The sequence below is a fragment of the Epinephelus fuscoguttatus genome, linkage group LG8 (assembly GCF_011397635.1).
Source record: "Epinephelus fuscoguttatus linkage group LG8, E.fuscoguttatus.final_Chr_v1".
Classification (NCBI taxonomy): Eukaryota; Metazoa; Chordata; class Actinopteri; order Perciformes; family Serranidae; genus Epinephelus; species Epinephelus fuscoguttatus.
In genome coordinates this window covers 944,198-959,114 of record NC_064759.1, presented here as the reverse complement: position 1 = coordinate 959,114, position 14,917 = coordinate 944,198, and positions in this window count along the sequence as shown.

The window sequence follows — 14,917 nt, the reverse complement described above, 5'->3', positions numbered from 1 at the left end:
GGACCCGGCTGGACCTAGCAGGTGGTTTTATCTTTGATGCAGGTGGGAGCAGGCAGTCAGAACAAAGTGTTGGTGCAGGAGATTATTTAACATGAAGGACGGAGACGTGAACAAGTGAAGTGGAGAAGAAGATAAAATAAAGACTTGACAAACAAACAAAGAAAAACGAGGCAAGTCGGACATTTGGAGGAATTTCTGAGGGATATTAAAGACAATAATAACAACACTGAATCCCAGAATAACTACTGATGAACGTCATTATTCACTACAACATAATGTCTCTACTTACTACGGACACGTTTGCATATTTCATTAACACCACAGTAAAATACTGTGTTTTCCCTGCAGGACGGGAGAAGATTCAGTCTATTGATTATCAGTCTATTGTGTGTGGTCAGATTGTTTGTGGCTGCAGGTGGGAACTGAAACACTCCCTGTGGGAATGGGTGGGAATAGATAACACTGTGATAACACAGGAGTGGGCGGGAGCAGAATGAGGAAACACTCCAGCGCAGGTCTGTACTCTGAACTTTGTTCCTCTGCAAGTTAACGAAAGTGAAAAATAATTACTGCCCTGTGATTTGGATCTGCTCCAAGTCTTTGGGGATTCTCCTTCGGCCTGTGCTCCGACAAGTTTTATGAACATCAGGACAGTAGATTTCCCATAATCGCACAGACAAACAAACAAACAGTCTTACTGTGGTGACATCATGCACCACAGCGGGCCTTTCCACATCACTCATTAAAGAGCAGATGAACAGGACAAAGTGAAACATCATTTATTTGCCTCAACATGTCCGACGAAGCGTTCTCTCACATTACTTCACCTTTACGTGTCGGCTCACACCCTCACCAGAGGCTGTGTTAATGTGTTTACAGGTGACTGAGTAATGCCTGAATATTTTCCCCATCACCAAACGTCTGGGAGCTCCTGCCATCTGTTCTCCTGCAGGTCTGTTCTCCTGCAGGTCTCTTCTCCTGCAGGTCTGTTCTCCTGCCATCTGTTCTCCTGCAGGTCTGTTCTCCTGCAGGTCTGTTCTCCTGCCGTCTGTTCTCCTGCAGGTCTGTTCTCCTGCAGGTCTCTTCTCCTGCTGGTCTCTTCTCCTGCAGGTCTCTTCTCCTGCTGGTCTCTTCTCCTGCAGGTCTGTTCTCCTGCCGTCTGTTCTCCTGCCGTCTGTTCTCCTGCCATCTGTTCTCCTGCAGGTCTGTTCTCCTGCAGGTCTGTTCTCCTGCAGGTCTGTTGATCAAAACAGGTCCCAAACAGCAGGCTGGGTTCATGATCCCAATGAGGGATTTTTGTATTGTTTAATCTGCTTCACCCACTGAAATTCAAAATGGATACTCCACCACAAATGCATCAAAGGTGGCTGTAAAAAGTTGGTTTACTTTCCTCTTCTGTGCAACATTTTCTCAAAGAACAGTTTGTAAGATATTCTACAACTCAGTGCCCCACAAATTAACGTACAGTTACACACTTCACATAAAGTTACAGTTACGTTTAGGAAAAGATGGATGGGTCCAACAGCCGCAGGAGACCAATGTTCACTTCCTGTCAGACTGTAAAGCCAAACCCTGTTCTTTCTTTCTTCCTGAACCCAACCACGTGTGTGACGATGAGTTTATTTCTCAACACAGAAAGGAAAAACTTCTTCCTTCAGTTCATCTCAGACATTCAGCATGAACATCACCTCATTTAGAGATGACAGGAAACAAATCTGGAGCCCTGCAGCTGCTCTCAGGCTCTGAATGGACCGACGCCTTCCTGCAACACTGTTAATGGGACATTTCATTTCATTTATCTTCCATGAAATGATTATATGAAGAACATCCTGATTGCATCAGGACCGGCACGCAGGTGAGGGCGTGGTCTCACCTGCAGTGATGGTGGGTGTGTTTAGATCAAGTTAAAGTCAATTCAGGTCACTGTAACAATGGCGCTCTGCTGCACAGCCGCTATTATTACTGCAGCACCTCCAGGTTTACGTCACAGAATGAGATTTCACATGAAACCGGTGTGATGCATTCAATTCCCCAACAATACATGAAGTTATTATTAGTGTTTGACTCTGACACAGTGAATCCTTTGTGGGTTTACACTCACACAATGGGCCGTTTAGCAGCTGCTCTTATCCCAAGTGTCACAGGGGAACTTTTTTCAGATTAAAACTAAACAATCCATGATGCAATTTAAGGATCAAAAACACATGTGCCCAGAAGGATCACGTCAAACCCACAAAAGCTTTAAAAACACCAGAAACATAAACAGAAATTATAATAAATCTACTGAAGCTTTAAGAAACACCTAAAACCATAAAACAGACACTGATGATGAACATGTGTCCTTGGAGCCTGACAGCAGATAAGTTTTATTATCTTGTACTGAAGCCGGCTCCAGTCAGAGTGAGTCGACTCTTTTCCTTTTAGAGAACTTCCGGAGGTGTGAACTGTAGATATCTGCCTTTGTAGGTGAGTGTGTACTGCTGGGTGAGTCTCTGTGGAGACACAGAGGTCAACAGGAAGAGTCACTGAAGAGCTTTGAGAGGAGTCATCCACTCCACCTGCAACAACCACATTATATGACATGGTGCTGACGTGTCCACGTATATGTTGTAGTCCATCAGTATGAAAGCGTCTAATGATATAACTCTACATAATGTGTAAAGGAGAACAGGGTTGGCTGTCACGTTTTCATTTGAGCCCCTCTGAAACTGTGTCCTGAAAGATTCCCTGTCAGTGTGCGATGGAGGACTGGAGTGTCCTGCAGGAATGGAGAGACGTTACTCTCCCTAAAATTATTCTGTTCAAATAATTTGGACCATCAAATGTGTTTTGTTCACGTGTGACATCCATCAGTCACACACTGTGGGGCTGCTTGTTATTTTAACAGGGGAAATAAATGGAAGCACTCTTAACAACCTCACCAGCTCATGCACTGAGATGACAGCAGCAGGGAAGAAGGGCATAAACAAAGAAATCATTCAACAGTCACATTCATTTTGTAGTCATTCATTTTCTCCTCTTATTTATCCCTGTATGTTTTTATTCCTGCTCTTGACACGCTTTATACACGACTGAAACATCACAGGTCATCCTCACTGTACATTCACACCAACAGCGACCGGAGCTTCCAAAATGGCGGAAGTCATTCATTTTCAATGAGAGCACAGCGACTTGGAAGGAAGAGTTAGACAACAGGTGAATTTTTCTCTTCTGGAGTTTCAATAACTGCAAAATGTGTAAAACATCTGGACACATATGGACGAGATGCAGCTTTGTCGATATGATTATAACTAACACTTTGCAAAGAAACTCAATAAAAAAAAGTCATTTAAAAACATTTTACTTTTAAACCCATACCATATTTAATGTAGCATGCTCGCACACCGCTTTCTTTAAAGAAATTATTAAACTTTAAAACATTTAATTTCCTCTGAAATCCTGCGTTTAAAGCGTCGCCACAGCTCAGAGGTTATTCTGGCTCCAACCGTAGATACATAAAGAGACCTGGATACAGTGTTGGAGGCGGGAGACGCTGTTGATGAGTTTTTGATGATGATTTTATACCCAAAATATATAATTATGATTTTATCTACTTGTTTTATTCACTTTTATTGTATATGACTGAGTTGTTTGACTTTATGATCGATGGATAAACTGCTGCTCTGCCAGGAGCCTATAAATAAAATACATCATCATTATTATTATTATTATAATCATTACCTTTGACCTTTCAGGCATGAGTTGGATGCACCCCACCTAATTTGTCGTCAGCTAATCTGTGCTATAATCAACTTTAACCTTTGCCACCTTTAAACTGGTTTGTAACCTGCTGAGCTGAATGAGTGGACGCCTCGTCAGCTCCACTCCTCTCTGGACAAACTCCTCTTATATTCAAATCTTTCACTGTGGGTGAGTCAGCAGAGCACTTCCTCGCACTCATGACTGTGCAACAACGTGACCACAGCCTTTTGCTGCGTGGTGATTGGTCCAGAGACACACCGCAGGTCACACAGAGCTCTGACAGACGGGTTCAGACCGGCTCTGAGGCTGAAGGCTTCTGCAGGCCGACACAGAGGAATGTCTCCATGTGGTCTGTGTGATATTCACTGCTCCTCCTGGGAACATCATCAACACAACGTGAAGGACGGCGCTGTGTGTTTGCTGTCAACAGAAAATGCTCCTGCTGTGATCACACACACACACACACACACACACACACACACACACACACACACACACACACACACACACACAAAGGAGAAGCAGCAGAATGGGCTGCATTCTTTACGAGACAAAGACCTTTTGTCTGCCCGTTTGGGAAATGTCACTCGTCAACGCCCCCTACTGGTGGAAAAAAACCACAGTGACGAAGTTTACAAGAATTCCATCTATGTGTTTCCCCTTTTACAGTGAATGAGGAAGCAGGTAGTCTGACATCCGGTTTCCAGGCTGAAGGTGTGACGGTGTGTATGTGTGAGAGAAGTCACAAGGAAAGGAAACAACTGTGATCATTTATCACCGAACAGAGAAGCAGAAGCAGAAGAAGAAGCAGAAGAAGAAGAAGAAGAAGCAGCAGAGTGGTTGTTGCTGCTTCGCTTTGGTCCCCAGAGGTTCAGATGTTTGAATATGAGGGGAGGCCCCGCAGACTGCCTGCTGAACTGGGACAACCCCGCCTCGCCTCCCCTTCCCTCACATTCAAAGTTTAATCTGTTTAATTGTCATCAACATGAAACATAAGGGCAGAACTTCCAGAGCAGGTTGTCAGATGTTTACAACATGAATATAATCATTCAGAAGTTTATTGTGAGGTGTTTTGTGACGCCTGCTCCAGACAGGTATTTATACAGTAAATAAAGTTTAACTTTTTACTTTACAAGTGGTTTACACGCGACAGTGTGTCCTCCTGAGACCCAAACTTTTGTTTGGTATGCATTTTTATTTCTCCCAGCTATTTGGGATCAGTAGGACTCTAGTTTTATACTCCTATCAGTAGGAGTATAAAAGACTAAACATTGTCAACAATAATAAAGTCCCAGTATCTTCAAACAAGTACTTCCTAACTTACAGCGTCTTATCTTGCTGCTGTTGTTAAAACTGGTCACATGTGTCCTCAAATCCAACTATAAACATTATCAATCATAAATTGTTTCAACCATAAAATGTGATCAGGTGTGGACCTTGTCCACTTCTGTGTGGGGACTGACTTGGGAGAGATGGCAGCCACCTTGCTTTTACATGGGTTAGTGTAATGTGCTCTAACTACCACTAGATGGCACAAAAAAATGTCCACAAACGAGGACGACAGGTCTGAGTTCAGTAGAGTGAAGTATGAACTCCAGTAAACCCAAAATGTGATGTGTTTACACATGGTCTACAAATGTTAATGTACTTTGTTGTTCAGTAACGTTCTCCAGTCCTTCTGGCTCGAGTTGAAACAAGCCAGCCACAGTTTCTCTTGCTTTATCTTCTTAAATTCACACCAGAGTACAGCAAGACAGGGCACATTCCAGCTTCCCTCTCAAGGCCCTGATGGTTTCGTAACAGATTTTACTAAGAATGAAACTTTTTGCTCGCTCGACGATTCTGCACTCCTCATTTCTGCACCTGGCGTTTTGCTGCAGCGCTCTGAACTCCGCAAATTAAAAAAAAAGTTGAGCTGAGAGCAGAGGAGTGCCCCACGTCATCTCTGCTTTTTTCCCATTGTCCACTGGGATGATTTGTGAGGCGGGGCTTCTGTGGTGGTCACGACAACCAGTTCACAGTTGGTAACCAATGGAGGAGAAACTGGTGGTAGTGGTTGCTGGATACCCAGAGCTATACGACTTTACAAAGCACAGTTAGCACCATCTGAATAGAAAACAGCAGATAAGTGCAGTACTGTAAACGTCCATGATGGAGGAGAAGCTCCTGGACCAACTGGTGGTACTCCCCATGATCCAGCCTCTTTTTTAGGGTCTCATGTACCCACACAGATCTCTGTTTATCTGCTGACAGCCTCTCACCCTCAACCAGAGCTACAGACAGCACCCTCTGCCTCAACATGGCAGCAGCTACACACTGATTACTGCAGGATACACAAACTGTAGAGTGATCACACAGAAAGGTTAGTGTAAGGAGGTGATGGGGTGGTTGCCTGGCAACAATAAAAAGATGCAGCAAGTGTTTTTTTTGTTAGTTGCATTCAATTAAAAAAGCAGTGTGGTGCACCTCGTGTTTTACAACCTGCAGACGGGCAGCAGGCCGTAGTTCGGCCACCTCTGCTTTAAAGAGGAGCAACATTTTGTTTTAATGGTTTTAAGCCTTTTTTCCGTTAGTAAAAATTAGCATTATTAAAGTTACTGATAGCTGTAAAAGCATACTAACCAAGCTAGCTGCTAGCATTAAGGTTAGCTCCAGCCTCTCATCTAAATATGGTCACTTCTGGCCCCAAAAAACCAAGATGGCGACGGCCAAAATGCTGAACTTGTGGCTTCAAAACAGGACTCCATAAACCAGCGGGTGACGTCACAGTGTCCATTACTTTATGCTGTCATCATGCATGTTATGTCTTGAAGCAAATAGAGACCTGACATTGGACAACATCAACATACATATTACCCAGAAATCATCACTGCATAGCTCACAAAAATATCAAAGAGAGTAAGAAATAAATAATTTAACTGAACATTTTTTTGATAGTTTATTTATAGATTTTATAGCTTACGTAGAAAAAACATAACATTTTCCAAAATAAATAAATAAATAAGCCATGACACAGATGTGTTTGCCTTTTTGAGGACATTCACAGCAAATGGCACCATTTTTAAATTAATAGGTTTCTTTCTTTTTATCAGTTATCAGTGAGCACAGGAATATGTCCAAGGTCACTTCCACTTGCCCGCTCTCTCTACAGGCCCCTCCACCCCAGGGGCCCCAGTGCAATGACACTGCCCTCACTGTCTGTATCTACGCCCCTGGTCTGTGACATGAACATGAATAAGCATGTCTCCCAAAAATGTCAGACTGTTCCTTTCGTGTCATGTTAAGTGTGACGTCGCACGACCTGCTCACGCTGGAGTGTTTAAAGAAGTCGTTGAAACTGTGACCTGTTTTTGTTTTCTGGTTGTATCTTTGTCGCCTTGTGAAACATCTTGGTCGAGCGGCTACACATGAAAAATAAGCTCTTGGCTAATTCTGGCATTTTTACACCTGTGCTCTTTCCTATCCAGCTCACATTAACCCTTTGGCTCCCAGAGGGCACCATCACTCCCACTCATAGTTTCCAGTAAGTGCATCAAGGGGTTGTAACAGTTAGTCCTGAACTGAACACCTGTATTTTGCAGTGACCTGTCTTAAATAAACTCAACTGAAAACTGAAACTGAAACTCGCTCTGACCTTTTTTCTCCTCTGGTAAATACTGAATGTTGTTTTGCTCTGAGTGTGTCAAACTCTATTTGGTTTATAAACCTTTGTCTCAGCAGGAAGTGTGTTTCTGTCTCAACAGAACAAACACAGTCTGTTTTAAACACGTTGCAACATTTGTCCGTGTTGCTCGGTCAGAATATCAGTTCATGTGTTTACTCTGCTCCATCAGATAATCGGTCTCGTCTCTGCAGCTCCAAACAGCGCTCGACTTTACTGTCAGTGTTTGCAGTGGGTGTCCGATGGTTCAGATTGTTGTCCGGTCTGTGCCGAGCTTCATGCCTGAATATCTCGGTCCATCCATCTCTCAGTCTCACTGTTCTCTCTCAGGTTCACTCACATAGTCTCAGATCAGTAATCTGGCGCACACTTCCCCTCCCTCTGGTGACTGAGTCATTTAACTGGAAACGCCCACGCAGAAAGAGAACACACACACACACACAACACATAACACACGTACAGCACACACACAAGAACAGCACACACAACACACGCACAACATGTACATTTTCTGGTACAAACTGTGGTTTGAGTTTTGTCCTCTGTAAATTCTGAGAACTGATTTCTGTCTTTTTAAAACTCAGTTTGAAAAATGGAGAAAAGTTAAATTCAATTTGAGTCAAACTGAAAATGAGAGTAGAAGGAACTCGACCTTGACCTTAAGCTGGAGCAACACATTTCATCACGTTGATTTTACCACGGTTATAAAACAATACACATTTTGTTGACTTTATTGACAGTAAAGTTTAAAACAATCTCCTCACTGACACTTTGAAACTATTTAACCTCACTGATGCCTTCATGCATGGTCACATACCAGCATTGTTTCAGCCTGCACAGTGTTTTGATCTGTCATCAAGGATGCAGAGGAAATATACGACACATAGAAACAGACATAATGACCCTCATTTCATTTTTCCGGCAGATCTCAGGTTCGCTCGGTGTAAACACTGTGTCGACGCACTGAGCTGTTGCATCAAGCAGAAAATGATGTTGTCATAAAGTTTCGCAAAACTTCAGAGGAAATTTGAGAGAAAATCAAGAGTTTAAAAGGTCAGTACAGTAAACACACACACACACACACACACACACACACACACACACACACACACACACACACACACACACACATTATTTGCCTGTTGTGTGGTTAGTGAGGATAATCCCGTCACTTCACTGCCAACACGTTTCACACAGGGACTATTTATGGTAGAAAGTCACTCCAATGAAAAACTGTCCAGAGGTCTGGGGGTTTCCACGGTAACCTGGATCCTGCATCTGGAAAATTACGTCTACATACTTGTATTGTGTAATATTCTGAGGAGAACAAACTTTATTCTGTTCACTTTGATTATGTTGGCAAAAATCTCAGAGAGAAAATCTGAACAGATAAAACTGGAACTATCTGCAGAGGTTAGTGAGAATGAGCTCGGAGGCCAAGAGCGTCTGATGCACATCATGTTTACACCCTTTGTGCATCTGAACTTATTCTGTCTCCACTCATTATTGTCATGCTTTACCTTGAGTGTGATTTAGAAGTTGAATGTTGAGGAACTGAATTATCCTCAGAGTCTCTTCCTCTCAGAAACACACACACCAGCTGATTCACACCAGGAAACACTCTGAATAAAAACCTTTAACATCACAAATCAGTGTTTCTCTGAGGCTGTTTGGAATGTTGGAGACAAGCTGTTAGGCCAGCACCTGCCACCACCCGAGTGCTCACCTTTCTTCTCTTATAATTTAAGGTGTGTTGTGCAACCGGATCCCGGATCTTAAGTTTTCTCCCATGACACTTAAGGCTTAATTCATCCTTAGCTGAGGGACTTACACAGTTGCATAGAACCCCTTAAAAAGGTGCCTTTGTCTGGGGCGTTGGTAGCGTAGTGGATAGTGCCGGCGCCCCATGTACAGAGGTGATGCCTCGCTGCAGCGGTCGCAGGTTCGACTCTGGCTTGCGACCATTTCTGCATGTCAACCCCTGCTCTCTCTCTCACCCCCTTTGACTCTGTCCTATACAATAAAGGCAAAAAAGCCCAAAAAATAATCTTTAAAAAAAAAGTTTCCTTTGTCAAGTTTCCATGATGATTGTTTGTTTGCTTGGACTCACTCTTGTGACGCCTGTTTTTGTCTCAGAGGAGGAGAAGATTAAAGTTCTGGAGGAATACAGTCATAGAAAACACAAACTACAAAATAAATCTGATTCTCAAATACAGAAAACAACTGAGGAAAATGAATTCAGTCAAATCTAAAGTGTAAAATCAAAAGCGTATACCTTTAAGTTCTCCTGGTCACAGAACACTCTTCTCAGGACGTGTTGGTGTTTTTCATTCATCACCATAAACTCAGTCATGTTGCAGACAAGACAGAGACAGATGTATCTTAAGGTCTTTTACCCTGCTTTGGTTGCTAAGGTCTTTTGTGCAACAGTTGAGGGATTCTTTAAGTATAAGATCAAGACAAGGACAAAACCATAAATATTTAAGTGAACATTTTAAGGAAACCCTATGGAAGAGACTTAAGGGTGTTTTGTGCAAGGAAACCTTAACTAGAACTTTAGGAAAAATCTTAACTTGAGGTGTTTTGTGCAACCGGCCCGAGACATGCAGGTCTCTTCGTCTCCAGAACAAACACACCAGCTGATTATAACACGTAAAAACACTGAATAAAGATGCTAAAAAAAAAATCTGTGTTTTTCGGACGATTGATAATCACACTGATTTTATCATGTTCCACTGAAATGCGACACGCTGGAGCTTTAAAACTTTGGAACTAATCTCTTGTTGTGTTTTGAGTGAACTGACCCTTTAAGAGCGTCTGCAGGTGCAACATGTACCATCAGAGGAATGTGCAGACTCGCAGAAACAGAGTAACTGAGCTCATAAAGTAAACGCTTACACAACAGAATGAAAAGTGTGAGAACTCTGGAGTGTATGTGTTCACACTCAGATGGGATTATGTGGATCACGTCTGCTGTTGGAAACAGAAAGGACTGAAGGGTTTGTTTGTTGCTGGTGTCTCTATGGTGCAGAGTGTGACACAGGGAACAGAATGCAGTCAGGTAACATATGTGTGTGTGTGTGTGTGTGTGTGTGTGTGTGTGTGTGTGTGTGTGATGGTACAGTCCAGCTCAGGTGAACAATGTGAAGAATCTGGCAGAGAGCCAACACATGAATGGAATTTTGTCTTTTGGGTTTCAATCAGGGCGGAAGCAAACTGGTCTGTAAGCAGGTTTAACCCTTCTGCGTCCTCGGGGACATTTTGGGGTTTTTGCATTTTATTTCTTTCAGTAACTTTGTCTGTGTTGATGCATCTGGTGTACATATATACGTGCCTGTGTCGTGCATCATGTGAACACACTCACACTTATAGGGTTAACATTTTGCAAATGAATGAAGATTAAAAGATTTAACTCAGTGAAACTAGAGAATAATAGGAATTTATGACATTTTTATTGCTGCTTGTTGATGCAGATATTTTTGTCCTCAAAGGGTTTTTTAATCTGACACTGCACAAATAATAAAACTAAAATTCCACTTATTATTTCGTTTTCAAATAATAATTATATTTTTTCAATTTTTTTTTCATTTTCCATCAATAGACAACAGTGACATCATGTAAACAAACTGGTATTTAAAGGGTTAAAATGCTGAAAATGAATGAATGTTTGTTCAATATTTGGTTTTGATCAGAACTGAGGTTGGCTGAAAAATTTAAATTAGGAAAATTATATGAATGTATGACGTCTTCATTCCAGTTTTTTGATGCATTTTTCTCCTCAAAGGTTTTTTTCAGTCTCACAAATTAATGTTGTTGCTGAACATTTGCATAAAATAAATATTCCGCTTATCATTTAGTATCCAGAAAACAATTCAATCTTTTTAAATTAAAAAACAACAGTGACATCATGTAAACAAGGTGTCATTGAACAGGTGAAGATGCCGAAAATAAATTAATATTTTGCAGATATGATACTCAGTGAAAAATAATATTAACATATAATATTTTCATCGCATCTTTGGTGTGAACATTTTTGTCCTGGGGTGACAGCAGAGGACACACAGGGGTTAAATCCACATCTCTCACTATCACACTAACAATCATCATGAATATCATAATGGTCAGTTCAATATAACTCATGCAATACAACAGATCATATGTACAATATAACGTCAATTATCAATTTGCATTCTTCCACCATTTTACTTCATCTGTAGTGACACTTGTTCTGCTCTTGGCTCTGCTCCTGAAACACTTCATATTTTGCCTGGTATTGAACACTAACTGGGCCCAGTGTGTGACCCTGACACAGGGAACACACCGGCCGTTCTGGTTCTTACTGGTTTCTGAACACTAACTGTTGTTGCAGTATTTTGTGTGACTGTAATTTGAAGCATTCTCTGGCACAGGAATTTCCTTCAGGATAAATAAAGTTATATTGAACTGAATGGAATCAAAGACAGTTTATTTCTTTGGAAATCATCGATACAATAATGTTTTGAAGATTTCTTGATGAGCTCTCTGTTGCACATCTTGTTTTCCTCATGCAGCCCTGCGGCTGGTTCGTAGCCTGAGTGCCAAACACTGCAGGGTATTGTATAGTCAAAACACAGAGTTGCCTGTTTGAAGGCAACGATTTCATAAGAACCTCCTCAGAGCTGCTGTTTCACTGCCAGCGTCTGTCTGCTGCCACCTAGTGATGAAGGAGGAGGAGGAGGAGGAGGAGGAGGAGGAGGAGGAGGAGGATGTGTGCATGAACCGAAGAGTTATTCAGGGGAATTTCACTGGAGCTTTACTGAAGTAACAATCACTTTCCCTTCAGATGGGAATTCCTCATCATTTATTTCTTTTAAATGACAAACCTGGGAATTACTGTCAGTTACTGTGTTACTGTAACAGGATGGGAGACTTTTAACATGACATCAGGGTTGCAGTGATATGTCAGTTACAAGGTCTACAGTGATTTAAAAGGTGACGGTGATCATACTGTGCACATCTGCTTATCTATAATATTGAAAAAAATGAACCTGGACAAAGAATCTCTCCTTTATTTGAGTTCTCATTCCTCTGAGGCTCATCCTGACTGATAAGACATATTCTGAATATCATGAAACTGTGAAGCCGCGATATTCTCTGAGACAGTAATCGCACCGTCTCATGCTGTTGCAACCCTACACGACACATGACTTCACCACACTGCCTCAAAATCAGAAAATCAGTCGGGAATAACAGATTTTGGAACCAGAAGATTTTATTAGAAAGAAAGAGGACGGTCATGTTTTAATAATAACTGAAGCAGACGAGTGAACTCAAAACTTAAGTGACGAGAGAGGAGAAATAAGAGGTGACAGTTTGAAAGTGAGGTTGCATTAATGTTTCAGTAAGACCGCAGGAGGCTGTGAAGGAGCAAGAAATGTGAAAGAACTGTGGAGAATAAAGCAACAAAAAAGAGGATTAGAAAGTGGAGCACAGAGACAGTGTGACGGAGGATGAATGAGGATCTTAATGAAGACAAAGAGGAGATGAAACCTTGGAGGGGAAGGAAGAGGTGGCACAAGTGGTGAAAAAAGGGCAAAAGCAGCTGATGGAGGTTTTGAAACAAACAGAAAAGAGGATGTGTTGATGCAACATTTTCAAAGTTGATCATTTATTCATAAAAGCATCACTCAGTTTGTCCGTTGAGATAAAAGCAGAGACTCACTGTCAGTCTGCACCATCAGGACTGCAGCTCAGAGGCTGATGTGTGAAACACTGACAGCGAATCATCTTCAGTCCAAACTGACAGTGTTGATAAAAACTTGCCTGTATCATCACGCGCTGTTACACAACATCCAGAAATAAGTTGTGCATCACATGAGCTGCTCATCCTTTGATATTAATGTCAAACATATGATTATGTGAACTTAGCAAACATTTTTGGCTCCTTTAGTCTTAATGTGTTAATCTAAATATGTTCATGTGTGTGTTGAGTCTGAGTTCATATAACAGTTAGTTCAGCTGTATTATACCTGACAGGTGGTGTCTGTCTGCGACCTGCCCCGCCCACCTGCAGCAGGAACAAGTTTGGCTTCAGTGAAACAGAGTGAACACATCTCATACAGGCTCATCTGGATTCATGCACGACATTAAAACATAACTGGATGCTGCTGTTGTTTTCATCACTGTATAATCTAAGGTCGCTGGCTGATAGAATAGTTTTCAAAGACTTGGGGGGATTAATGGCGTCAGATTACAACCATGGCCCATGGGGTTGCTGTGGTAACACAGGTACCAGGGTCGCTGCTACAAGCCATCCAGTCCTTGTGTAACCAAAGTGAGAACTGTGTCCAAACACTGAGCACAAAGTCAAACATGTCCTCAGCGGGTGTTGTCCCTCCACCAGGGTCGTCCCTTGTCTCTGATTCTGTTCATGATATTTAAAGACAGGACTTCAAGGTGCAGCTGGGAGGAGGACGGGAGATGATGATGCTCAGAGTAGAGCCGCTGCTCCTTCATGTTGAGGTGGTTCAACATCTGATCAGGATCCTCCTGGTCCAGCTGGTAGGAGGCCCCGGGGCAGACCGCGTGTAGCTAAATGAAGTTTAGCTTCAGTTCACTCAGGAAGACTTTCTTTATGCCATATTCATTCACAGTTCTCTCTCTGTCCCACCACTCCTTCAGCCAATCATGTCGCTGCTGCCAAACTTTAAACCTGTTCTCCTCTCAGCTCCTGTCAGCTTTCATTCAAGGCAGCATTGTCGCACCCTCCAGTCACCTCATCCAGAGTCCAGGACGAGCTCATCAAAAGCCCACTCCTCTTCACATCCAGATCCTCAGCTCCCTCTTCATCTTTTCTCATCATCACCTGCGTCTAGGCTCCATAGAGGGGGGGGGCTCCTTAGTCCCTACGTCTCTGCCACCCATCAGGAATATATGACATCATGATGGGAAGACTTTTCTCAAACTTAATGTGCACATGTAGATATGTGTCCTCTCTCTCTCAGGAGGAGACCTGCAGGGGTCGATGCAAAAATGTGAAAATGCAGTTTTTGGTTCGTCCATAATCTGTTTTATTGTTTCACTGTTGTTGAAGGCTCTACGTTGTGTTTTGCTCGACCTGATGGTGTGGCCTCATCATCTAACCATCATCTGCTGTGTGACAAAGGTGTGGACCATGAAACAGGTGAGTGTACCTGTGTCTCAGTGTGACTGTTGATGGTGAAGAAGGCCCAAAGGCCCAAACGTCATCGTCAGAATAAAAGAAATGCATCAGAGTGTGTGACACTTGTTTTCTATGATCAAGTCTGCTGCCAGTGATCAGCACCTCGTTATAAATCTTGTGCACTCAGGCCTCAAGCTGCAGACACAAACCTCCCTGCAGGGTGCACTTTGTGCACCCACATTTTTTAGTGTATGCAAAAAATAAAATTGATGAGGGGATGCTCTTCTTTTCCACTTTAGCACCTGCACAGCACTGCATTACGTCACCCGCCAGCGGGAGCGTTCATTGGTCCAATGCAGTGCATTCTGGTAGTT